This window comes from Lonchura striata, chromosome 6 (genome assembly GCF_046129695.1).
Source record: "Lonchura striata isolate bLonStr1 chromosome 6, bLonStr1.mat, whole genome shotgun sequence".
NCBI classification, from domain to species: domain Eukaryota; kingdom Metazoa; phylum Chordata; class Aves; order Passeriformes; family Estrildidae; genus Lonchura; species Lonchura striata.
Genome location: NC_134608.1, coordinates 39563764 through 39590441, shown reverse-complemented (window position 1 = coordinate 39590441; position 26678 = coordinate 39563764). Strand labels below are relative to the sequence as shown.

Genomic DNA, 26678 nt, shown 5'->3' with positions numbered 1-26678 from the left:
CTCGCACGCATCTCCCTCCCGGGCCCGGCCCGGCCCCGCCGCCGACGGTGATGCCCCGGCCGCCCGCCGAGCCCCGGCCTCCCCTTCCTCCGCCGCGCTCTCCGGCGGCCTCAGGCCCCACCAGCGACCCTCAGGTGAGGGAGCCCACGGGGACCCCGGCGCACGGCAGGGACCGGCCCCCTCCCCGCCATCACCACCCCGGCGGCGGCGGCAGCGGTTGCTGAGCAGCGCCCGAGTCGCAAAAGCGGCGGCGCCAGGCCCGGGGCAGAGATGGGGAGCGCTGGCCGGAGCAGCCCGGTCTCCCCTCGGTACCCGCTTCCCCGCCGCCGCGGCTGCCGCTGAGCCCCCGCATCCCCTTACCGGAGTGCCGGCGCCGCCGGCGAAGCCCGCGCTGCCGCTGCCACGGGTGCCGGGCGGGGGGGCGGCGGGGCTGGCGGGCGGGGGAGCGGCGGGAGGAGACGGAAGCAGGAACCCGCCGGCGGCGGAGCGGAGCCGGCGGGGACGGGGCGCGGGGCGCGGGCAGGGCGCGCGCCGAGGGCGGGGAGCGGCGCGCGGGCAGCGGTGACAGCGGCGCACGGCCCGGGCAGCGCGCGCCCCCGCCGGCGCGGTAGGAAGAGCCGCGCCGCGGGCGCGCGCCTGCCGGGGGAAGCAGCCTATGGGAGCGCGAGCCGGGCCCCGGTGCCGCGGGAGCGCCCCCGTCACGGAGCGCCGGAGCGCGCATGCGCGCCCCGGACCTTCCAGCGCCGCCGCTCCCCCCGCCCCGCCGCCTCCTCCCGCGCGCGCCGCCCCGGGAGCGGCCGGGACGGGCGGGACGGCTCGGCGGCGTCCCCGCATCGCCGCGGGGGCTGTCCCCGCATCGCCGCGCGGCAGGCGCGGAGCGGCCGCGTTCACCCCGGCGATGGGCGTGAGCGCGGAGCAGCGGCGCCCGGCCGCGCGAGGGAGCGCGGCGGAGATGGGGCGCGGCGGCGGCGGCGTTGCAGGGCACCCCTGAACTGCCGCTTGATCCCGCCGGGAAGGCGCCCCTGCCCCGGCTGGCTTTGTCCTCGGCAGCGATGCCGAGCGGCGGGCAGGGCCGCCCGTAGCCCCCGGCAGCGCTGCTGCCCGCAACAGGCTGGTCCTGCCCGCAGCGCCAGCGCATCCTGCCCGGGAACAGGCTTAGTGGTTTTAATGCAGAGATCCCTAGAAAAGAGAGAAATCTCACGAAATTTTGTATTATGAGAGAAAAAGGGGTGCTCTGTGGCTGCTGGGTGACTGCAGGACTGGGGAGAGGCCCGCTCTCATCCAAGCACCCTTGATTGTTCCACCTTTGTGGCTTGACAAAATCCTTCCCAAAAGTGCACGTAAACGGGTGAACTCGGATGGATGTGGAATTTCAGGCGTCTAACCTAGCTGTAATTTCCTAAAGATTCATCTAGGGAAACTATGTACATTTTAAAAGTTTGCAATGTGCACTATAATGTTTTGGTGCGCTTGGCAGACGAAATGTCAGAGATGGGAAGGTAGCATGTAAAGTAGAAATTGTAGTAGGAGTATGTTAGAAGATACTGTGATTTCGGTAAAAGCCAGAGCTAGTTCGGATGGATATTTTGTAACTATCACATCCTTTTTGCACCCCCTCCCAGAGCTCAGAAGAGCTGTTCAGCATATTGGTGTTCTGTCCTGTATTCCTTCACACTTGTCTTCCCTGGTTTATTTCACTAGCCCTCTTGTTGGTTTTTGTCTTGGTTTTGGGGTTTTTTTCCCCAGAACTAGTAAACATTCACAAATGTCCTTGTAAGGCGTGAGACATTATGCCAGTGTCTTTTGGTTTTTCTTTTTTGACTTCATACATTCTGGATCAGCTGTGTGCTAACATGGAGCTTGGGGCACAACCACCACCAGCATTGTCTGGGGGATGCCAAGAAGAGTTACAATATGCTGTGCCCATAGCAACCTTCCAGAGCGATCTGGAAATGCAGAAATAATTAATATATCTTTTTTTCCCTAAGGTTTTGATTCCTAACTGACAATAATAGAGATTAGTTGAGAAATTGAGATGATAAGCAGATTGCTGATGGTTGTCAAGCGCTGAGCGCAGTTGCCAGCTCCTATGACTGCAACAGTTGTTATACCTACTAACAATTATATTGCCTACAAATTTAGTCAAAGATTTATATTCCAAAATCCAGTTCCATAAATCAAAAACATTTTTAAAGTCTAGGTATATGCAAAAGGACCAAAAGTGTGTGCAGTGCAGGGAAGGGAATGAAGCCCCCATGCCTGGAAATATTCAACATCAGATGGAACGGGTCTTTGAGCAACTTGATCTGGCTGAAGATGTCCCTGCTTATTGTAGGGGGTTTGGACTAGAAGACCTTTAAAGGCCCCTTTCCAACACAAATCATTCTGTGACTCAAAGCTGATGATCCAGAAACCAAGGCATGTCTTTCCAAATGATACATTTAACTTTGCTTGGAGGATGTCACCTAAAGAAGGATTCTAAAAGAAAGTAAAATTTTTCAGGAGACTTCTGAAAAGTGAAGATCTTGTGGTGAGTCTTTTCTGTCTGGTAGGAAAATACTATTTGCTAGACATAAATCTGATCACTAACCCACAAAATATTAGAGTACTTTCACTGCAAACAGTTCTTAGATACAATGTTTGCAAACTGGACAAAAATCAGGCCAAAATAGATGGATTCTTTCATTGATACAGTCATGGTGATTTCAGTTGTACTTACTGTGGTGTGAAATTAAGTTCATTTCAAGTGATTGTTTAATGCAACAAGGAAACTACTGCTGGTTTACTTGCTTTCAAGCCCATGATATTCTGTGCTACAGGCATATATTCTTAAATCAAAGAAAATTACACAGTACCATGCCCAGTATCCACTGGAGATACCAGTGGGTAAAATGTGATCAATCTGCACATAACTTGTACAGTTAGGAGTTATTTTTATTTATATTGCAGTTTCTAATCATGTCATAGCACCTACTGCTATGAGCCTCATTTTTATTTTAAGGAATTTGTGAGCTAAGCTGTGCTAAGCCATAATATAATGGGAGAAAGAAAATTAAATTATTAGGGAGAAAGATGAAAAGCTAGTGAGGGGAGTGCTGCTTCAGAGTGCTAACATTTTACAAATGCTAAATGCAGCAGGTACATACAATTTGAAGTACATTTCCCAAATTATACTGAAAGGCCAGCAGCTAATTTTATTTTCACCACATAAAGCTCATTTTTACTGTAAAATGCCTCTTGTGACTCCAACAACTTCTTCATCCCATGACCAAGGGGCAGAGCCTTAGTTTTTGTGGTGCTCTGAAATGCTTGGGAAGGGAAATTTACACTAGAATATTGGACATTTTTTCACTACAATGGTTAGGAAATTAATTTTCTTAAACAATTTTAAGGTGGAGGATTCTAGTTTTAGTTCTGGGGTGTACAGTTTCTAGTCCTCAATCTCACAGTCTAATAAATCACTTTTACCTGATACAGACCCAAAATCTGCTGGAGTCAGCTAATTCTCTCCACTTGGCAAGAAGGTGGTAGCACTTTCACATAGCAGGTGGAATCTCAGCAGGGCAACTCTAGTTTCACTTTGATGAGACATCCTGCCACCTGTCTCAGAAGTTCCTCTGAGTAGCAATGTGAGTTAAAATGGAATGTAAAGGTATTTTGATTTTTACATGAACACATACTAAAAAGTCTACATTTAAACCTCCCTAGAAACAAAATTCTACTTTCGTGAACTTTTTATTTCTCTGTGCAGTATTAACAAGTTGTCTCTTATTCTTCACTATCTCTGAACCCCAGAGCCATAAAGCAGTCTTAATGGATAACAACAACTCCCCAAAAAAATATCTTAAGTCCTTATCCCTTTATATTAACTTATTAGAAGAATATTCAGGTTTTAGCTATCACAGTAGTAAAAGTAAACTTAAAATAGAGAACCACCAGAGCTGGAAGGGATGTTAAAAAGTACTTCTCAATTTTTTTTTTTAATTAAGCATCAGTTAGGGACATTGGTTAGCTTAGGTTTTGTGGACAATTTTTAATTATTGCAAGGTAACTGTACCTTGGAAATACTTCATTTATAAAGACATCCAATTCTCCATGTGACATCAGAGTTAAACCACATCTTTATCTGAATCCTACCATATGCAACTTGGTGCTGCAAATGGTGCTTTATTTCATACCAACTAGTCTATATTACCTGTTGCAGACCACTGTAAAATGGTAATACTCAAGGACCACTAAAACTAAAATCAGAATAGGTGAGTGTTACAGGTATTTTTCTCTTTGCTTACTATAAAATATAATACAGTTTGTAGCATCATTTATCCAAGCTTTGTTTTGTCATATGAAGGAGGAAGAAGACACGGGTAGGAACAGCTCAAAAAACCAGTATATTCAAGAAAGAAATGTATAAATTACGTTTGAAAAAACTGGAGTGGAAGGGTGTTATGCCTTCATCCCTCATAAATAAAGACTGTATATACTGAAGAGGATGAGTTGGGAAAAAAAACCCCAAAGATCTAAATCAGTTTATTTTTCTTCCGTGTAGAAGTCAACATGCTGTGAGTACCCAGACACTGCACCAGTCTAGAAACTGCAGAAAAGCAACTGTAACATAAGAATTACAGAAAACATGTCATAGGGGTTAAAGGTAATTCAAGACACAGTAGGAATGAGATTACAGAAAGTGCCAATATTACATAAACTTTTAAAAAATTCTAAGGCTATTACCAATCATTTAATGTAAAAACAAATTTCTTAAATTCTAATGAACATTTTAGAGAATCCATCAAATGTTTCTGTTGTAGACCTCAGAATTTTTCCTGCTTTTTCCACTGGCTTGAAATTGGGTCTTGTACTTGTTAGGTCTCAGCTTCATGTAGAAAAGAATTTCAAATACTTGAAACATCCCTCCCAAGTTAGTAGTGTTTTAAGAAAAATTTTAAAACATTTTTACTACAACTTATATCTGTGTCTGTTAAAGGATATTATGAAAGTTTATTTCTGCTTTTCCAGGAAGTGCCAGCAGGTACAGCCAGTTACTGTAAGTGCACTACAAAGCAGTGGTTCCTCCTCTGTGGGGAAAAGAAAAAAAAAACACTGAATTACTGAGATGCATTGCTGTTAAAAGATGTGAGACAGTGCTTCAGCATAACCTACAGAAGTACTTGCAGCTGCAGAGCAACTCAAGAAACTTTTCTGTCCCATTAACCAAAACACTTTCAATTTCCATCTTGAAGCAGGTGAAACCATAACAAACATTGCACAAGGACTGTTTATCTGTACCCAAAACATTAGAATAAAGTGTTTATATGAATCAGAACAAACTTATTCTTTCTTGACACTTTCACATTTACAATTCTTGAGTTGTAGTCCGATTTGATGTGGCATAGAAGCTTGTTTCAATTTACTGGTTTTATTGGAAGCAAAGGCTTAAAGGTCAGAAGGAACAAAGGGCAAACAATTAAAATGTACTGGGTAGGTTGTGTAATCAAAAAATCATGTTGTGGATTTCATTATACATCAGAGATGCCTATGGTTATGCGGAAAATACAGCTGCACAGTGGTATCTCTTCTGGGGAAATGAAGCAAGGATAGCTTCACTAACTAACAGCAGCAGTCTGTACATCTCAGCAGAACAGAGACCATTCTTGTGTTATATTGGAAAGAGTAAAGTAAAATAATGTAAATGCAGTGGCAAAAGGATCTTCTCCATGTGTACATTCTTTCTTTACATTGAGCCTCAAGTAGTACAGCTGTGTAAACACAATCATTTGTCCCTGCAGATGAGTAAGTAAAATACAGAGTATCCAAAACTTGTGATTTGGATTAGCCAAAACTATGCACAGTAAAAGCTACTTCAGAATTAAAATCCAACAATGTAACTTGCATTACAAGCTGGATGAGCTGCAATGTAGACACTAACACCTGAAGTTGGCCCAGCACTTCCCACTTGAAGATCTCATTTCTGTTGCTGACAGTAGAAATACTTGTTTTCATAAACTCTCAGCCACTTGGACTATCATTTTTAAAGCTCTGTTCCTTTTTTCTCAAGTGCCTTAAATTTCAGAGTGACAGTTTGAAATTTTTCAGGATTATGCAGGGGAAAAAAATGTGCCTTTAGTTTTTCCTTTAAAAGTCTATGTGTATTTAGCCAGATGACTCCTATAAGGAGCAAGGGGGGGATATGACTTTAAAAATCAGATGTTTCACACCCTCAGAACTGCCATATAAGCAAATTGAGTTTTGCAACTAGATTTTCTTATCAAATTTTCCAAATATGCTAATGGATATGGCCTGTTCTTTTAATGGAACCTAATCTGAAACTGAGTTTCTGGTCTAGCTGTGTATGGAGACAAAAAGAAGTAAGTCTTCTCTCTCATGTTTCACATCATCTCCATGCATTTCTTACCCCTGGAGGAGCTAGGATATCCTTACAGATAGACAAACTCATCACTTTTTCTACTGTAAAATATAGAAGAAGCAGCATTTCTAGAGCTGAGTAGTAATTACAAACTTCTAAATATGTCAGTGTGGTATTGTTAAGATGCTAATTGCCTCAATATTTCAAGGTTTCCTTGCTCAGATTTATTTTATAAGAGCTGAATGCAAGACATTCAAAAGAGTGCTGGTGTCTACACGATTTTCATAGTACTTTACAGCTGTATTAATTCTCTCTTCTGGACTTCTTTTCAGCTAGGACGAAAATGCACAAACACATTTTTACATGAAATTTCCTATCTTTATTCAGCTTCTATTTCTGCCACAAGAAGGAAGGGGAAAATGCTGGGGTTTGTTGTTTTTTGTTTGTTGTTGTTGGGTTTTTTTGTTGTTTTTTTTTTAATGCTTGACTGCAGGAATATTACTTCAGAGTAGTTTTTGGTTTGTATACAACTAGAGGGGAATAAATAAAGCTAGTGGGTTGCCAATGTTTTTGTACAACAGGTCAAGTTCTTGCTTTAAGATCTTAGCCCTCGAATTTAGGTTCTTGCTAACTTGCTGTGATTGATTCCAGATTGATGATTTATCTTTGCATTGGACTGGACTTTAAAATTCCTACTTGCTAATTTGCTTCCTTTCTCAGATCAAGTTCCGAACCCCAACAGATTTTTGTAAATAAACGTATCATTTCTTGTAAGATTTTCAATATTTTGATTTAACAATAGCATTATCAGATAATTTTTAGGTATTCATGGAGAACAAGAACTTATCTGAGAGCCTCATCTGTGTGCTCCCAGGGTGTGGTGATTCCTTTAGCTTTCAAACAATGGATTTCCTGTGAAGGTAAACTTACACTCAAGAACAGCCCGGTCTGGTTTACAGCCTGAAATAGAAATGTGAAACATTTTATCTGTGACTTATAGAGAGAATACTATCGGCTTTTCAAATAATAACCCCAGCTGTCCTCTTTCTCAGCACGGCCTTTGCAAGAGGTCAAAGAATGAGCAGCCGATAAAAGATCTGCTGGAGAAGGACAGTCTGCTGCACTGGCCTGGCATGTCACCTGGAACTGCTGCATTCTGGACACAAATACTTCTGTAAACTAAAACCAGGCAAGACCAACACATTTTATTCAATTAAGTTTTCATTATACTCAATTATTTTGTTTTCCTTTTGACTAATTTATGTGAATTTATTATTACATCAGTAGCTGCAATTGAAATAGTTCTTGAATTTCCCAAGGGCATTTCATTGTTATTGGGTCTATCAGTATTTGGCGCAAATGGAAGAACAGCTAATAAGCAAGCAAATCAATTTCTGGGCGCAATTTACTTATCAGCCCATTCTCACGTCACATGTCCCACATGTAACTTGAACGACCAGTTTTTCCTTCCATTAGCAAGTAGATTAAGAAAAAGGATCTACCTCCTAGCAAGCACCAGATAAACCAGATGCTGTACCCCACCTGGAAACTTTAAAGTTATACGCAGGGCCTTCACTAGAATTGTATTGCTGTTTGTAGCAGCATTGAAACAAAGTAAAGATTGCGGCAATTAAGTATGGCTTTGTATCTAATAAAAAACAAACAAACACTTCACTTCCACCAACTCTACAGCTGAAGCAAAACATCTACTTGCAGCTCTGGAAGTGGGTCTTGCTTCAGTGATAGATGTACTCAAGACTTTATTTCTAACTTATTAAACTGCATTATCCCTGAGGGGAAAAAAAAAAACAACACAAAAAACCATTTAAAAAAACCCCAAAAATCCCAAAATCACAAAAACAAAAACAAAGTTAAAAAACAACAACAACAAAAACAACCTCCAGATGGTTAAAAACATACCACGCTCTTTGCTGGGACTGAAAGGCTGTAGGGAATGAAGGGCTGTTGTGAGCAAGTTACTCTGGTATGCCCATCTGTGTTGTTTCTCCACCAAATGCCAAAGTTGTTTAAGGTTCTGCTTCTGACATCCAGCATTCCCACTTGGTGGCAGCTCCCTTAGTGTCCCACTGTAATCACAAAGCTGTCAGCTAGCAGAGAGAAAGAAAGCTTTTGTCAGTAGTGCTCAGAGGCACTGCACTGTTACCAGGCTTTAGAACTGGCTATCTCATTTCATAATTTTCTCTTCTTGTGATAATCAATTTAAACTAACCTTAAAGAAGGAAAATTATTCAATATAGTTAGAAAACCAAATAATTTAGGCTTCTCTAGTAATTTTGGAAAATGTTATGTTGCATGATATGAAGAATTGAAACTCTTTTCCTTGCTAACCTTTCACCTTTCTTGAATTAACATCTAAGTGATTACTTCAGAGCCTCTCTAACAATCAGCTGGGGGGGTTCAATTCCAGTAATATACAGTTACACTTTTCATAAAGTCTGATCGTTCTTAGATTAAGTATGTGAGCATTGCCTAAGGCAGCCTTCTCAATTGTGCCAGATTAAGCTGAGCTGTTGCATCCCCTTTTAACAGCACAGAAAGCAGCAGAGCAAGTTTAGTTCCTGGTTACTACCAAAGGCAGTTACTGATCTGGCCAGTGTTGAAAGAGGATTAAAAGACACACTTTTGCTCTCTAAGCAAATATCTCTTTGGCTAGTGTAGTAGTGTTTATTTGCACTAATCATAAGCAATTTACAGTTTGCAAGATTTTTCCCATTCTGAGTTAAAATTCGGGCACATGTGTGAGAATAAAATTTATTTTATCTAAACTGGTAGCACAAAACTTTAATTTGCACAGGGAATCAAGAGAGAAGTGGTTTACTAATTTGGGAATTATGCCCAAAAGTCTGCAGCACATAAGTACAGATTCCTACCTCATAAGGACTCAAAATGGGTGAGCCTCTTTTTGTGCTATTCCCTTCCCCTGTATGCTGCAGGTGTTAGATAGACTGAGCTAGGAACACATATATAATCTATCTAGTCTTATCTTAGCAGAGGTGAACCAAAATTATTTTGTAATTCCACCCAACTTTATTTATCTTTGTAGGGTGGCCACAGAACAACTGATAAGTTGCAGCATTTTACTCCACCCTCTATGATGGCTAGTGCAACAATGCAATGTTATAAAGCCAACACTGTCTACATTTATATTGTGTTCAAATAAGGCTTGCTATTTGTCTGAACTCAAAGAGTTACCTCCAGGGAAGAGTTGAAGAGAACTTAGCTCCTCTCTCATCGGAGACATCAAGGGTGAAAAGTTTACATAATCTTTTACAAACATATTTTAATACAAATTATTGCTTCTTTTTGGTGTTTCTATTTCCTCTTGATTCTACAGCCAAGTTCATATTTGATAAGAGAAATAGGAGTGCTATGAGAGAGAACTGGTAAAAACTGACATATGTAGATACAGCTTAAACACTGAGTAGTCAAAAACACATTAACAGCAGTACAGATCTTGGAGCAGAAAGATTTATATAGCAGGGTTCAGTCATTCCAGGGTTTCTCTATAGCAATGCCAGAAAGGATAGTCACAATCCAGAAGGCCTTCAAACCTGTACTAATTATTATAAGCTTGTTTTTTATTATTTTCCCTTTCCCACTTGAGTAACACAAAACTTTACATAGCTAAAATAATGCAATTAGAGAATTAAATAATAAATTGTATTGTGAATTACCTGTACATGTATTCCCAATAACTGCAAATATGTCAGTCAGTCAAACTCAAAAACTATTTGGATGCATTAAGTAACTTAGGAATACTTTCTAAAGGCAGAATCCCAGAGGTGACCGGCAGCAGCTCATGGAAAGAAATGTGCATGCCCATCTGACTGACATTATATTTTACATATCCAGGGTGAGCAAAACAGCTTCTGTTCCCAGCTAAACAAATGATTCAGGTCATGTTCCATCTGCCAATGACTTCTTTGAGTTCTGTGTGGCAGTCAGCCATACCTCACTCTCATCATCAATACAGCTGTAAAAATATGTACAAAACCTTTGACCATTTCACCTCTTAAAATAGTAGAGCTGTTCTTGTTAACAAGTTTCTAAATATTCTGAATCAGAACATGTACATTAAAAGAAAATTTTAAATCTCTACTGCAGTGGTTTGAAATGTTTCAAAATATCCACTGGCTTGGACAAAGTAGCTACTATTGCCAGAAATTATTATTGGTCCCTAGTGAAGAGAAACTTTCATGCTCTTCTGTTACTCTAAGTGTGAGTAGTCTCTTTCTGAATAAAGAGAAATAAGTGAAGTGGCTGGAAGATAAACATGTGAAGTGGCTTTTACTAGTTTTGCTGGGTAATCATGCAATTCATGCAATCTGCCTTCTACCAAGTCCAACTGTTTCCTTGGGCTGAAGTACCTATGAGCTTCACCAGCACTGTAAAACTGATCTAGATTTCCTGTCTAAATCTTATTTTTTTTATCCAGTCCACTCTTCTCCAACTTATTCTGCCCAGATTTTAAATTTGTTCTTTGTCTACTTTTGAAATTTTGTGCTAAGTAAATGGTAAAACTCTACTCCATCACTCCGATGGGCAGGTGTGGATCTGGTGCACTGGAGTGCATCGCTGGAGTGTAGCTGTGCCACTCTAACCCATACATCACTATAAGCCATACACCACTCTAACCCATATACCCACTCTAACTATCAACCTGTACCTCTGGCAGGGCAGCCACACAAAACCTGACACATTTTGTATACAATGACCTGGCAGGATAAACCCTCTGTTAGATATACCTTGCAAATGTAGACAAATATGGTTACAGTAGATGAACTGGAATGAAGATGTTTCTCCTATCAGCTCTGCTGTTGATTTTTTGTGTGAACTTTGATCACTTTATAACTCATCATTAGTTTTCCTGCTCTCATCTGAAGAATGGTGAGATAACAACTCTCTCAAAGGCAATGAGCCAGCATGTGCAGAAGAGATCTGAAATCACCAGATAGAAGGTGGCTCTCACAGGACAGCAATGCAATGTATCAAATATCAATGCTACAGTTTCTTTTTAAATAGTATTAGACTCTGGATTTTCATCAGAATTTATTGCAAAGTTTTATTTCTCTGTTGGCATGACAAAGATGTTCTTTTATTGGTATCTTGGGGAGGTTAATTGCATTCGAGTGTTTTGTTTCAAAGTTCAAATCTTCAGTGAATGCAGGCAAGCTGCTTTTTTATCATAAGATTTCATCACACACCCTGTTCCTGGGGGATATTTTGGCTATTAACAGTCCTATTGGTTCAAATTTTATTTCAGTAGATTTTATATTCTCTGGTATTGCCACCTCTCTTCAACTCTTGAACTCTTACAGACACCCACCCTATGTAGGCTCTAAATGTAGGCTTTATTGAACGGGTGAAATATTTACTGAGCCGTAGTAAGCCCCATACAGTGCTCAGTAAATGACACGTGTACATTGTTTTGGAACATGCTCTGAGATCCTGCAGGGTGAGGAGTGGAAAATACTCCCTGTTACATAGATGGCTTTGCATAATGGACCTCAGGTACTACAGAGTGAGTTTAGAAGCCGAAAGAGAATGTAAGGCCACACTTCCCAAAATGCCACTGCGTGCACACCAAGGGAACTCTCCATAGCTACCAGTTTTCTAAAGGAAAATGTCAGAAATGTGGACACAGAACAATATAAGTATAATCCCTGTGTTCATGTAAGTGTGAATAGTGCCAAGCTCCGTGCAGCTTTTTTCCACCTGGCACACTGTGTGCATTTTTAAACAAGGCTTCACAAATTAGACGATCATGTAGCACAGAAGGCAGTTCATTGCAGGAGGCTAACCAGCTTAATTCCAGCTAATGGTATGGTTCTGGCTGTAATTTCATAAGGAATTGGTCCTTTTCCTTGACACCAAGAGGAAGATATGGCCCAGAATCCAGACTGAGGGGTGTGAGTAACAAATAGTTTGGAAAAGTTTTACATCCTGTGCCATGCATAATTTAGGGAAACTGGTAGAAACTCTTACTATTTGATAATTCAGTGATTGTGTAAGTAACTAAGAGACAGCAACATAGGCACTGATGTCCCAAGCTGGCACTATGAAATAGCACAAAAGTAGTGAAATTATTCTGGAAGTGTTTGAAACAATAGAACCTCTTAATAATTTTAGCTAATAATTTTAATTATTGTTTAATTTTAACATATATATAGTACAAATAGTGTGTTATTCTTAAATTACTCTTAGACAGCATTTAGCAAAGTTGTCATAAGCAGCTAGTGTGGGAATAGTGCTTGGGAAAATGAATGAAATTTTAAGTTTTGCTAAGCTAAACTTGATATGCTTCAATGAACAAGGCCTGGTAGAGAGTGATGTATTGTTGAAATTGGATACAAGAAGCATAGAATTTATGGACTACAAGGACATTTTGCAGAAACCAGAAGATAGAGAAGAAGCTAATAAAGACTCAGTATATTATACTATGTGCTGAAAAGTCCCTACCTGGAAAAAAAATACTAAAAAGACTGAAAAATATAAACTAATTAGCATGAGAAGTGAGAAATCAATAATCAATAGAAAATATAATACCAATTAATGAAGGACAATCATGTAATTTAGAACCAATGAACATTAATTTCTTTGTTTGCTAAAAACATATAAATAAGCAAATGAGTTTTGTATCTGCATTTGTGTGGAGTTCAGAATTTTGTTGGCCACATGAACACCTCCAGGCTAAGAATAAAGTAATGCCTTACTCAATGACACTAAAAAGACAGTGTTAGAGAGTCTTATTTATCCTGACAGTTTCAGAGGATTTGGTAGCTGAAACGTCATTCAGCATTCAGGACTCTGCCTCTACTGTGATTTGCTGTAGCCTCTCAGCATTCCCTGTGTCTTCTGAAGACACTGCTGAAGGTTCTCTGTAAACTGAGACTAACAGAGCAGTGGCAAAGAAAGATCTGCAATTTGCAGTTACCAAATAACCTGTCTGCCACAGCAAATGTCTCCATCCACTATTCAGTAATAAAAGGCATTTAATTAGTTACGTGTGAGAGTCTATATCCCTGGTCAACCTTTAATTTCATTGCTTTAGCAAAATAAGCTAGTTAAAACAAGACATCTCTGTCTCTGAGGGAATGGAAACTATGATATGGCAGCAAATTCTTTAGGCTGTCACCTTCTACCCAAAGTTTACTAAGCCAAAAAGAAGCTAAAATCCATTCTCATAAAGGAATAAAATTTGGCTCAAAAGGCAACAAGGAATAACAGCATTGTTTTATGTCTTAAATGTGAAATACAGTTTGTCATGTGACAGGTTTGAATGCAGAAGTCAGTTATCTGACTTGCTTCCTGTTAAATCTTATACTGTTCAGAAATTGTAAACAAACTCTATTGCATTATTGCCTCAGATGACTGTTTAAACTATTGAAAAGGAGCATATATGTGGCTCAAAGTTAATATTTGTGCACTGAATTCATGCACTAGAACTGTGACCAGACCTACAAAGCAAAGGCCAGCTGTGCGCTCAGTGTGCCAGTTCCTTGGGTGGTGCTTGGCCTGTTGCAACATTGCAGTGCTCACATTCCCCGAAGCTCTTGCTGGCAGTTTTAAGGCATGATGTAACAAATCTCCTGCGGGTGGAACGCTGCCTAGCTTGGAGGTAGTTGGCTTGGTTTGGTTTTGACTTCCGCATAAACAATTTGCATGTTGATTTTTAACACAGTAATTCAAAAGGCAAATTGTGCCTACACCTTTTCCTGTTTCTTCCACAGACCCATTGAATTAAGCATTTAGTCAGCTTCACTTTGCTTATTTTATGATCCTCCTTTGTTTCATTACAGTTCACATATAATTTGAATGCTACTGAATATTTCTTCTAAATGTGCACAATTTAAAAGACTTTTCATTTATAGAGGCTACTCATCCATGCCAATCACTGTTGTCAGATTTGCATTGAAGTATTCACTATTGAAATATGCTGTGTTCTCATTCTACCCTTGGAATAAATTACATGAAGCATTCCTGTTTCCATAATCCAAATTCTCACCAGATCAGTAATATCAAACCAAAATCAATTGGCAAGTAGGCCTAAGTCCAAAGAGGAGAAAACACAGCTCTACTTTGTTTTACACACTTCTCTTTATCATTTAATTCTGTACAGAGATTATATTGAAGATTCAGGTTATTGATTATCTTTAAGGTAGGCTACAAAAGTTGTAAAAATCTTCAAACACCTATTAAATTTATATAATCATCAATAAACAGAGAGGAAAATCCCCAAAGACAGCTTCATTTGGTCTAAACAGATAGAGCTGTTTTGAAAACCACAAATGTACAGATTTGCACCACTCCAGAAACAGACATACATGTACATAGAAATATACAGAAGTTAAATATTTCCATGCAATAGAAGTTGTGGAGTCAGCTGTTCTAAAAGCTACCAAACAATTTCTATTATGAAAGGGCAGAAGTGTCTAATCTAGCAGAAATGCTGAAAGGCAAAAGGAAATATTTCTGTTTCGAGCATGATTTAAATTAGTTAGAGCTCCCAGGTCTGGAAAATAATGGATTGGATTGGATTGGATTGGATTGGATTGGATTGGATTGGATTGGATTGGATTGGATTGGATTGGATTGGATTGGAGGGGACCTTACTGATCATCTAGAGAAGAGGCTAGCAGGAGGTTCAAAGCAAACAAGAAAGGTAATTTTTCATGTGACAGGTAGTGGGCCTGTGCAACATCTTGCCACAATTGCAGATAGTAAAGTTCACATGGGCACAACGAGATGCCTGCTAAGGGTCACTTAAGACTGCCAAACAACATTTAGCTCAAGGAAAGATGGCTGGAAACAGCTGGAGTGCAGGATTATGTTAGGAGAAAGGTATAATTGCTGCCTGCCTTGTGCTTCTTTCCTGGGCCTCTCTGTATGGCCAGTGCTGGACATAGGGCACTGGGCTAGCTGGGCCTGCCTCTTGTCTGACCCAGTACACCCAGTACAGGTTCTTAGATTATTCAGTTCTTGGGTGAAAACATCAGTGATGCATTTCTGAGTAAATGAAGTGTTACCTCCTCAACCCTACGTAATAGTAAGCTTAACCATCTCTTCCTATTCTAGAGCAGCACATTACCAAATAAGCCTGGTTTACAATTTGTTGGTAAATCAACCCTCATAATCACAGCATGGCAATATCTGGATATGCTAATTTTTAATCAAATAAATTACCAACTAGTGCCAATTTGAAATACTTTAATCATACTTTATATGATATGCAAAATATATAACTATTAAAAGGTGTCACTACCTTGAATTTATATTGGTTATGTTTTTCTTGACTGAGTTATGCAATTACTCAAACAATGACAAAAAATTTACACGGTGGTGTGGTATAAAATTGTCTTCATGTACCAACAGGAGAAAGAGCAAAGAGGGATAAATAATTAGGAAATATTTTCCTAAACAATTAGGAAAGCTTTGATTCAAATTTGATTTTCATTCAAATTGCTTTACCTGTAAAGTGATGTGACTCCATCATCACAAGTCCTGCTGCACAGTGTTCTGGGGAAACCATTAACACACTAACAGAGAATAATGGGCTTGTCCACGAGGAGTAATCAGTGCACAATAAAGCAAGAGATAAATCCACAGCATCTCTGCCAGCTTGCAATTACTATTATAGTCTATTTCCACATGCAGGAAAAAATTAGTATCACAGTATCTTATACCTGACAACTTAGACTTACACAAAGTTATAAGTAAGTGACAGACACTGTGAGAAGTATCATGGTCTCTAGCTGCTAAAAACCTTCTTTCTATTGTCTGAAAATCATCTTTAGTCACCTGAAGTCTTTCTACCTTCACGCACAGGAAACATTGCAGTTGCCTATATGAGGCACTGCACAGAGGTTATTTTAATAAGGAAATTTTGCATATACAGAAGAAACATTTTTCTTTGAAATTCACTTGCAGCTATTAATTGTAAAGTTGTGGGGGCTGTGCTGGGTTTTACTGGAAGAAAATACAGGTCTTTGAAAGTCGTTGAGCTTGTCTTCCACAGACTGTTCATACACAAGTGACATATCCACGAAGAAGCACGGTGGTTCCTTGCTTCCTAAACCAGGTGAGAAGAATAACATCTACCAACAGCACCACACTGAATTCATAGCCTTAGGAATAGGCAGAAAAACCAGATCCACAAAGTCAGTCTTGGTAGGTGAGCTCACCTTTGCAACTCTGGGTGAGTTTTCAGCGGAGCTGCAGACTCAGTATCTGTCTTCTGCCAGCTTTATGAGATGAACAATTTCTATTCAGTGGGTGTGCTTGGGCACAGATGCACTCTGAATAAACATATCACCCACAGACTCTACAGTATCTTTTACAAGTATCATCAAAATCAACTCAAAATCTCAAAATGGAGATTAATCAAAAAGAAGTTGTGATGGTTCAGAAGCAGGTTCAGTGGTCTATCTGGTCCACATATAGTGGTCATGTGTTTCAAACAGTCCAGACACAAAAAAGAACAAAACAAACTGGATTAAATATTTTGCCGTCTTCTGGTAGAAGCAGATATGGATCTTACTTGTATTTATGAAAGAATTAAAGCTATTTCAGTAATGTCACATTTCATTTGGTATGCATTTGCAGGTTAGCTATCCAGTAAAATCTGTTTTTCAGAGTAGATTTTGTTAAAAGCCTCCATGAAAACCAGCACTATATCTTTACTGTTTAGATGGGCTTGGCTTACTCTTGTTCTTGCTCAATTGTAAAATAAAAGAGGAGCTTACTGGGATGCAGTGCTATAAAAATGGGGTGTTTACTATATCCTTTTAGCAATTTTTAGTCCTAAATTATGTATAGACACTTTATCTTATTATGGATCTTTATAGGATTATGGCCCAGAGAGCACTTGTTTTGAAATAAATATATGGCAGGGAGGTAAGGCAAAATCCTGGCTTAAATACTGTTAAGTGCCATTGAGTTCACCTCATTTGGCAACATCTTTCAACAACTCTGGTTACACCGCATTTTGTGTCAATAGTTATTAGTTATTACATTTCCTATAGTGTCTTACATTAATACAGTACTGCATGTGAAGAAGACAAAGAAGAGCTCATTGGCCAAAAAAAAGATAGCGGTAGTAAGCAAGAGAAGAACTTGTCACAATCTGCTGGGTCACAAACTGGGGACATGAAATACACACAAGACAGAATTCTGCTCGAAGAGACAGAGCTGTCAGTAAGAGAAAAACCTACCATAAGGAATAACATAAAACCAGACACCCAAACAGTGTTACTTCATGGAGTCAGAAGTCCAGGAAAAGAGTTTGTATATCAAGTTTTCTTATATGTACACCAAAATAAACCACAAGCAATTTTATGTAGATAATTTCTGGCTTCCTCTTGCATGCATGTTAATTACTGCAAGTGGTTTTAATTAATCAGAATTTTAAATATGGGAAACATGCTTTATGCAATAGTAATGGGGTTCTACAGAAGCTTAAGCTTTCAACTACTCTAAGTACAACATAAAAAGGTTGTGTTCCATTTTAATTTACTATTCAAGGCTTTGCTATAATTTTGTGCAAACAGGCAATGAGGGACCACTAAAATGCAACTAGTCCTGCTGGCACAACCCAGCAATGAATTTAACATAAAGGTCTGTTTCTCTAATGCTAATTTAGTGAAGCTATAATCTGAAAGCAGAAACAGATTTAAATGAGATAATGGCAGAGGTTTACACTGTTTTTATTTTCTGCTATGGAAAATCTGGGGAAAATATTCCACCAAAGTGGTTGCATTTCAGTCAATTTCCTGGATAAATTTTATTGAATAAAATCCCCACAAATTTAAAAGGAAATTCCAGAAAATTAAAATCAACAACAAAGAGAAAACTGAAGAAAAGCAAAATAAATCAAGTGAGGAAAGGTTTGGCATTTATTCCAGGGGCAAGGGAGATTTTGAGAAGACTTAAAAATATAAGGCAATAGGACAAGTATGCTTCTTTACTCTTTTCACTAAAATAATCTGAAGCAAAGCACAAACATTGTGATATCTGAGGTACAAATTCAGTGCAATTGAGATTATATTAATCAATTTACCCTTTTCTTCCTGCAGCTGATTCAGTCTGTCCGCAACATCTTCTGGATTCCACTTGAAATGTTCATATGACGAGGTTTCTCGTTGACAAAATATACAGGCCTACTTTTATTTTTGTTTAACTATTTTTGGTTTGTTTAACTATTTTTGTTTCACTATCTTTATATGTACCCATAATTGCTTCCCCTTTCTTCTGTATGTTTCATACAATGTCGCCTGTAACTAAAGCAGGCACTTTTTAACTACTTGTCTGCACAGACTCTAGAAAAATAGTGACCTGAAGAATCTCTCCACATTTCACTGCAATTACATAACTACTACTATTAGCCTCAACTGCTACCCTCTTCCATAAGCTATTTTATCATAGACTGATAATTTCATAGTTTCCTACAAGCAGTGCATAAGAAGCAGATTGTGACTTAACAGCAAATAACTATTCGACCAAAACACTAAAATTTGACGGCAATTACATGAGTGGTAGTGCATTACAAGGCAGCCAGCTATTACAAATTTAAAGCATAAACTGCTCTCTACACAATAGGTTTTGACACATATATAAAATAATATTTTGAGAAGCTTTATTTTTCCAGCCTGACTTAAAGACTAAAATCCAAGTAAAAACAAAATATTTCAAAACTCTCCACCAATTGGTCAGAACTGAGGTTATTGCCTGTCAAGCAAGATGTGCCCATTTATCTCATGTTAGTGTAAGAGCTGTGGTCTGATCTGATGGTACACAAGCAAGCTGCAATTTCCTTGCTCCTATTTACTTGATTTCCTTTTGCTCAATTTAGGTATGAAACTGGGAGCTGAACCTACTGTCACTCAGGAGCTCTTACTGGTTGTGGAAATGAAGCTATCTGTCGTAGCACTGTACCTGTAATACTTCACAGGCTGAAGCACTAAGAAAATTTTCTGCAGAAATTGCTCAGGGCAAAATCAAATTCTCACTTAGTACAGGATCTTAATTTCACTCCTATGCAGGCAGTTGTGTGTGGTCTCTGGGATTTATGAAATACAGTGATTGAAAACTCTGCTGGAGAGATTGCCCTGTGTGCTCCTGGACTGAAAATGAGGAGCATCCCTCATAACCAGGCCCACTAGAGAGCATCTATTCTCTGCTGCTTCTCATTATCTGTCACTCAATTATAAAAGTCTACTATCCTTGATTTCTTGCATCAGTTATATTTTTATTTCAGGTTGTAAGAAATTTGCTCTGCAAGTATATGATTTAGGATCTTACCTATGAAATGCTGAATTTAACTCATTGTTGGTATTTATGAAACAATTCAGATGGTATTCTAGGATGAAGGAACAATTTATCCTGCTCTCTTTTTTCAAGTCTTGTTTTTTTAAATAGATTTCCATGCCAAGTACTGATATTCTTCTATTCAGAAGGTCCCAACTTCATTTCCCACTATTTTTTAAATACTAATGAGAGGTCATTAAGAATAAAATAAGTAAAATAAGAGTGGTATAACTTGAAAGCCATACAGCCTTCTCATTGCATGAACTATAGTGCAGAATAATTTTACATATCTCAGAAATAGATCTACATCTCAGCTTGTAATAAGAGAAAGATTTCTTCTGCATGTGAGCATTTACATGAAAATTTATCAAGTCTGATAAGAGGGCAGATCAGTTTTCACTGTGACTATGAATTCATTTACAAGGTTTCAGAAAGGTTCTATATTCTTCCCTTCTCTTCCAGATAAATCACCAGCAGCTACAAAACTAAGGAACTGACATTTGTGAGAAGAGTCCTCAAACAGAAAGTAAAGAAATAGAAGCATTAAGAGAAGACAATGCACAAAGCTGAAAGGAGACACAAAGAGGGATACCTTGAAGAAGAAGTCAAGGTGCAGAAAGAACAGATTCTCGAATGGAAGTCAAACCAGAAACCTGAGCAACTAAAAATTTGTATGAGACATTTTGATAGTACCGAGATAAAAGTAACTAAAAGTAGATATGAAATAAAAAGTAAAACTTCAAAGTTAAATAATGAAACACTGAGTGAAAGAGTGAAAAAGGAGCAGTTCCATGAAAACAGAATTCCTGTTGTCTGATTTCTTAAAAATTGTTTCTTATGACTTCACAAACACTGAGTGAAGTTTTTCCTGGTGTTGACAAATAATAATAATTAATAATTGTAGATTCATTGGAAGAAGGAGCACATGCTGCAGCTTTTCTAGCAAGAAAGGCAAGTACAAATTTTTTCCTTCATCCAGTCATCAATCTTCATGAAAACTGCAGGAAGTTGGTATTTTTAAGATCTTCAGTGTTGTTGCTGAGGTTTCAGCTTACCAATGGGTTAAAGAATGGGTCATTAGATTTAGATGCTCACATAAACACACACATAGCTGAATCAAATAAGCCTTAAGAAATAAGATAAATTGGGTGGAACAAATCCCAGTGGAAGAAGAGCTGGGGTTATGGAGTGGAAAGGAGATGAATGAGGCAAGACAAAGAGAAAACTGACTTTGTCATGGCTCCAGGAAAAATGGTGAAAGAGGAGGTAAAACATATTGAGACAGTGTTTAATAGAGACCTGAGAAGAAGGCAGAAGAGACTGATTTATTGAAAAAGAGGAGAGGAAGGAATAGGATGTGAAAAGGCTTTGTCTGACTGCTTCTGAAGTAGGAAGGGGAAGAGGAAGCTCTGGCTCCCCAGTGATAGGCAATACGGAAAAAGAGGTTTGAAGGCAGAAGAGAACTCAGTAAACTGAAGGAGGAGATAATGAGACGAAAAGTGAGCATATGCAGCAGTGGAAAATAAAGTAGTGCCACCTTACTGAAGTGACAGAAGGCAGTGGGCCCAGGCAGCCAAGGACAGAGATGTGGATATGGGGAAAGGATAGGTTGACATAAGGATGAACTGTGTGAAGACAATTGGGTAATGGGCATTAGATCACTTCTGCCTTGCAACTGTGTGCCAGGGAATGAGGATGAGGCTGGAAAGGGCTGGCAGACCTGCTCAGCCACTCTGTGTTGTGGACAATGCCAAAGGGGCAGGTGGAGCATAACTGGTAAATGCTTTGTTCATGGGAGAAATATTGGATTATGTCTGATAATTATACAGCAAGGGAACTAATGATAATGATGTGCCTGTGTATCAGTGTCTCTGGGAGTATCAGTTAATAATTTTTACCAGTCAAAGATGGCTGTGAACTCTCCAACAAGACATGGTTTCATCAGAGCAGGCTAGTATCAGCACTGGGATGGCATCAGCATCTTTAATGAATCATGGAGTGGGATTCCAAGGGACTGCCAGACATCCAGCTGCTACAAGCAAGGCAGCCAACTGGCTTGGGGGCCTAGAAACTCTGAAACTGCTTCCAGAGGGCAGATACGTCCCAGCAATCCAGACCTGGGAAGGGAGCAGACACTGAGCAAAATTAACACAATCATGAAAGTCACAGCTGCTATTCAGGAGGTGGGCAGCACTGAGCCCAGTGAGCACCACACCAATTTCAGCCAGCAGCTGCCAGGGGTCATACTTCATTTCAGAAATCCCATGTGTTGGTATTTGCAGTCTATCTTTTCAACAGAAATTCCGTCTTACAGGAAACATCAGAAAATGGTGTCTTTCCCAGTCTAAATAAAATATATCTGTATTTCTAGGATTGGGTCAACTTTGTTTGCCACATATATTTGCTATTTGCAGGATCAAAGGTTTCTGAATCATGGTGAATCATTAAAAAGTTTTTGCACTTGGAAATTTCTGCATCATTCTTCAACATGCATCACTGATTTAAAATCTTCCTGGCATGGCTTGAGTCTTCTCAAATGCAGTTCATGCAAAAGGGAAGAGACCCTTAGCTGACACTGTTCCAGATCATCAAAGGTGCAGAACAGACAAATACAAACTGAGTCAATAAGCTGTAAACATTCATCATTGAGGGTTTTTGAGGGAATATTTGTTCCTCAACTCAAGAGAAGTTTCAAAAATTTCAACCTATGATTTACTGCACTTGTATGTCACCATCTGTAAATTGGAAACAGGCTTCTACATTCTAAGATGCAATCCCAGTAATTTTAGTGTATACATAGATCAGAAGATGCCTGTGGATCTTTTCTTGTGGACAGCATGGAGGAGAATTTTTTTTGTTGTTGTTTGGATACAGCTTCACTAAAACCCAAGTTTTCTAAACACACAAAAGATGACACCAAACTAAAAAGAGTTACTTTTCTTCCAAAAGGTTTCTTCAGCTAATTTTTCATCCCTCTCACTATTTATGGTATCCCATTTCTTAGCTTTCTCTATCATGTTCTCTGAGGTTGCTGCAATGTCCTTCACACAGTCAGAGGTTAGCCACAGTGACGCTACAGCAGCCTGCACAAGGACGATAAAAAGCAGATTTGCTTCTCTGTCAGCCATTGCTGAAACACAGAGACTGGAAACTGGTTAAGATCATAGGGTTTGTTTCTTGCAGTGACAAGCTGGCAGGAGCTACTCTCCCTGTTACTTATCAGAAAGAAGTTAGCTGCCTTTAACATGATCTCTCCTTGCTGCTGTCTTAACTCTTCTTTAGGTATCATTCTGACATAGACCAAGTCTAAAATGTCACCTTATCATGTCACATGTTGTAGTTTAGAAATAAATATTTCTATTGCAAGAAAAAATAGCCTTCTTTATCTGGTTTTAGGATGTAAGTATAAAATGGAAAATAGAGAAAAAATATTTAACCCTCAACTGTGAATCCTATGTAACTGTAAGGCTGTCTTTACTGGTACCATTACTGTCTCACATTTCAAGTATTTATAAGATAGGATCATCCTTCTAGATATACACATTTTCCCTATATTATTTATGTATTTAGTGTTATACATAGATAAGCTTTGGGACAAGGATTTTATAGCAAGTTTCTGGTCTATGACAAAACAAAAATAATGACCAAACCCTTTTGAGCAAGGAACTGTAGAATCATGGCCATCTGGAAGAGATCATTTGCTGATATAACTACATTTGTTTTCTCTCATGGGTTTCATGGTCAATTTTAATCTGTAGCTCTGGATTTCTTATATATAGGAGAGAAGTGTTTAATATAGTTAAAAAAAAATCAGTATTAACCAGTGGTTAGCTCAAGGAAACATACAATGCTGAAAGCAGTCTTGACTATCTTGTTCAGTACACAGCCTTGGATGGGGTAATTTCCAAGGAAGATACGCTGGGAGGTCAGTCCAGAATGGTCTGATGGGTATAACTGGACTAATGATAAAGACTTCTCAACTATAATTGGAAAAAAGTGTTCCACCTGCCACTGGCTGCTGTTTTCTTCCTGTTCCCAAGCAGCGTGAATCTTGTAATCAATAAATAAATAGGACTGTACAGATCTTTTGTCTGCAAGAAGCACGTACAGCTGTGTGGGAAATGAAGCTGGAACAATATAAAACTCCCAGCTAAATACAGTTTGAACATTTGAATAAACTGGATTAACCTCCCTGAAGAAAATCACAAGTTAACTATTAATGAGTCTGCAAAGCTGAATGGAGGAGACCAGCACGAGACAACCAGCAATGACAAAACAGTGACTAATTGTGTGCAGTCGTGACATTCAATAAACAGCAGGTTAGAAGAGGATGTGGTGGCTAAATATAATATATTAGTGTCACAGCTGCCACTGTCTATATCGCTTTTCTCCTTGTTTTCAAGATGAGATTAACTGTATTATCTATAAATAGACCAGACTCTGCAAGTCCTTTACCTACAAATAGCACACACAGTTCTTCACAAAGCACATTGCTCAGGCTGATCTGAGCAAAAGGAAATATGTTGTCTAATGGTGGAGAAGATGCTGGTGATGGTGGTTCCTGAGGCTTGAAATTTTCCATGCAGCCACAAACCTGCAACAGCAATGGCACAAACTTCTTCCAGACTTTGCCATTATTGTTATTTTACGTTGATCCACATCAGATAACTCTACAAATGAAAGATATATCTATAAACCTTGGCATCTTATTTCCTTGGTTATCAAGTGTGACCTTGATACTACTTCTAGTTTCTAGCCACTAGAAAATGCATTGCATAATCATATACCAAGACAAATGTATGCCCTTAAGTAATCAAACCTGCTGGAATAAAATGAAGTAGTAGAGAACACAGTGAGATATTTTCCAGCAGTAATAGAGAACTACTTCCAGCAGTTGGCAAAAATCATCCAGAAAAAAAAAAAGTGTTTATTTTTAATCTTGCACATATCTTTTCTATCAGCACTTTCTGTCATTTTTCTGCTTAGTTGGGTCTCGTAGTTCTCTCCACACAAAATCCTGTAATCATTCTCTGATGGCCATTATTGCCAAAAATCAAGAACCTCTTTAAATCTAAGTTTCTTCCAAACAATTTATCCCCTTTCCCAGAATGATACAAAAGTCTCAGTTTGCATTTCATGCTTCAGAAATTACCTTCTCCTTCACCAAAACAAGAGTAACATTTGCCTTTTTCTCCATGTGAAGCAATTCACAAATCCATCCTCCCTTTTTCCTTCCTACCCTGTCCAATCCCCTTGCTCGCTTTCCCATGTTACAGAAGGCTGCATTCTGAGTCCAGCGGAGCAAGGTAAGCAACCCCTGGCCAGAAGCAGTCATAGAAGAAAGCCTTTTGTACCCAACACCATGGTCAGCCAGTTTCTGCTCGTTCATGAACAGAAACAATCCCCATCCCTCCCCACCCCTGCCTTGGGCCCAGGGAAGCAGGGCAGTGCAATTCAGTCACACAAGCAGCACCTCCTTTCTGCCACAACAGCAGGCAGGATGGCAAAGGTCGAGACACCTGGGCTTTGGTCACATGCATTTTTCCAGGAAAAGACATTGGAGTTCCATCTCCCTCTCTGCTTCCCACAGGAGTCCTGAAAGGAGCTACAAATGCATTTGTACCAGTGTAAAATTATCTCTAACCTTTGTCTCATTGGCATTATGCTGTGCCAGAAAAATATATTTATTTTACAGTGGAATTACAAAGGAAGTCAGGAAGAGTTTCCTGAAGAAACACAGATATTCCTTAATTTTAAAAATCTGAAGGAGTAGTAAGTTGTTACTCAACAGTAAGTTGAAACAAGTATTTTCTAGATCAAAGTGCTGTCTATTTATATTAATAGTTTCATTATGATACAAACAATATACTCTGATCTAGCAAACATAAAATTTCTCAACCATTACAATATAACAAACTCAATTCATTACTTTTGAAATAAACAGAGCTCTTTTACCATCAAACATGTCAGTAGTAACATAAAATGTTTACTAGTAGTAACAACTTAGGGAATAAACACATTAAATAAAACATCCTAAGCTAAATTGAAATACCAAAATTATGAAATTAATTTTTCCAAAACTAGTTTTCATTTTATTACTTTTTCAGGTGAATATTTACTGAAATTTGGAAGTTCACAAAATAATGTTCTTTTGAGACATTTAACTGTCAAGCTGTTTTGATTACACTTTTTGGCCAGTGGTATACTTCTGGAATTTTACTTTACAGGTCCTTATGTGAAGTGTCCATTCTGCATGGAAGAGGAGAAATCCTCATTCAGCCTTACAGCTGCAGTGAAATCAGCTGTTCCAGTCTTAGTTCAGGCATGTTGCTACCAGCTCAACAGCATTTTTGCCTCCTAAAGGTAAATGGTCAGTATCAGCACTTGTCTCATGCCAAGTTCAAACCCAGGTGCTGGGGAGCCTCTACTACCTACAGACACTACTCTAGAGATGGAGAAGTTCCCAGCCTTGCTTCTAGAGCAGCTCTGGTCTGTATCATTTGAAGTATCCATTAGCACCAATCCAAGAGGTGGATGATTTGTACTGGAGGTAAACCGAGGCATGAAGTTATTAACCTTAGGTGGTAATCATTACCCTGAAATTACAGAAGTCTAAAGTCTGAGTACCCTCTTTGGAAGAGAATTCTGAATTTGGTATCCCTTGCAGCTGGACTAGAGAGGCTGTCTTCATATCTTCTCTAAAAAGTGCACATGAGCTGACCAAGCAGTGACCAGGAGCCTGGATGTCAGGGCACATGGCAGACAAAATGGAATTCAGGAGACCTACTCTTGCCTACTTGTGGCTATCTTCCACTCCTTAACACTGGTCAATGTGGGATGTCAGGAAAGCAAACAAGCTCCAGTATATCTGAGCTCTGAGGGGCTGTCTCCAGCTTGAGACAACTCATATGGGCAGTCTAGCTGACTTCAGCAGGGTAGCATTTGCATTACAAAACAACACTGAAATGGAAACATTGTCATTTATTGATCAACA

At 39.4% G+C, this 26678-nt stretch overlaps 1 protein-coding gene and 2 long non-coding RNA genes across 8 annotated transcripts in view; 1 reads left to right on the top strand and 2 right to left on the bottom strand.

Annotated features, from left to right (window-relative positions):
- The window catches only part of FUT8 (fucosyltransferase 8), a 97366-nt gene extending 96919 nt beyond the window's left edge, over positions 1-447 (bottom strand). For 4 of the 5 annotated variants that reach the window (XM_021533254.2, XM_021533253.2, XM_021533257.2 and 1 more), the window contains exon 1: positions 361-447. The gene's annotated coding sequence lies outside the window, so the exon portion shown is untranslated. Of the gene's footprint in view, positions 1-312; positions 341-360 lie in introns of those variants that run through there. The other variant, XM_021533255.3, reaches the window with a different exon arrangement.
- Positions 35-20442, top strand: LOC144246487 (uncharacterized). Its single transcript, XR_013340179.1, has 3 exons — positions 35-134; positions 7414-7550; positions 20147-20442. It is a non-coding gene; the product is annotated as an uncharacterized LOC144246487 (long non-coding RNA).
- Positions 3949-26678, bottom strand: part of LOC110472047 (uncharacterized) — an 80569-nt gene continuing 57839 nt past the window's right edge. Inside the window, exons 3-5 of one of the 2 annotated variants that reach the window (XR_004148435.2) lie at positions 8282-8469; positions 7292-7321; positions 3949-5072 (exon numbers count right to left, since the gene is read on the bottom strand). This is a non-coding gene — a long non-coding RNA (uncharacterized LOC110472047). The remainder of the gene's footprint in view (positions 5073-7291; positions 7322-8281; positions 8470-26678) is intronic. The other variant, XR_002465686.3, reaches the window with a different exon arrangement.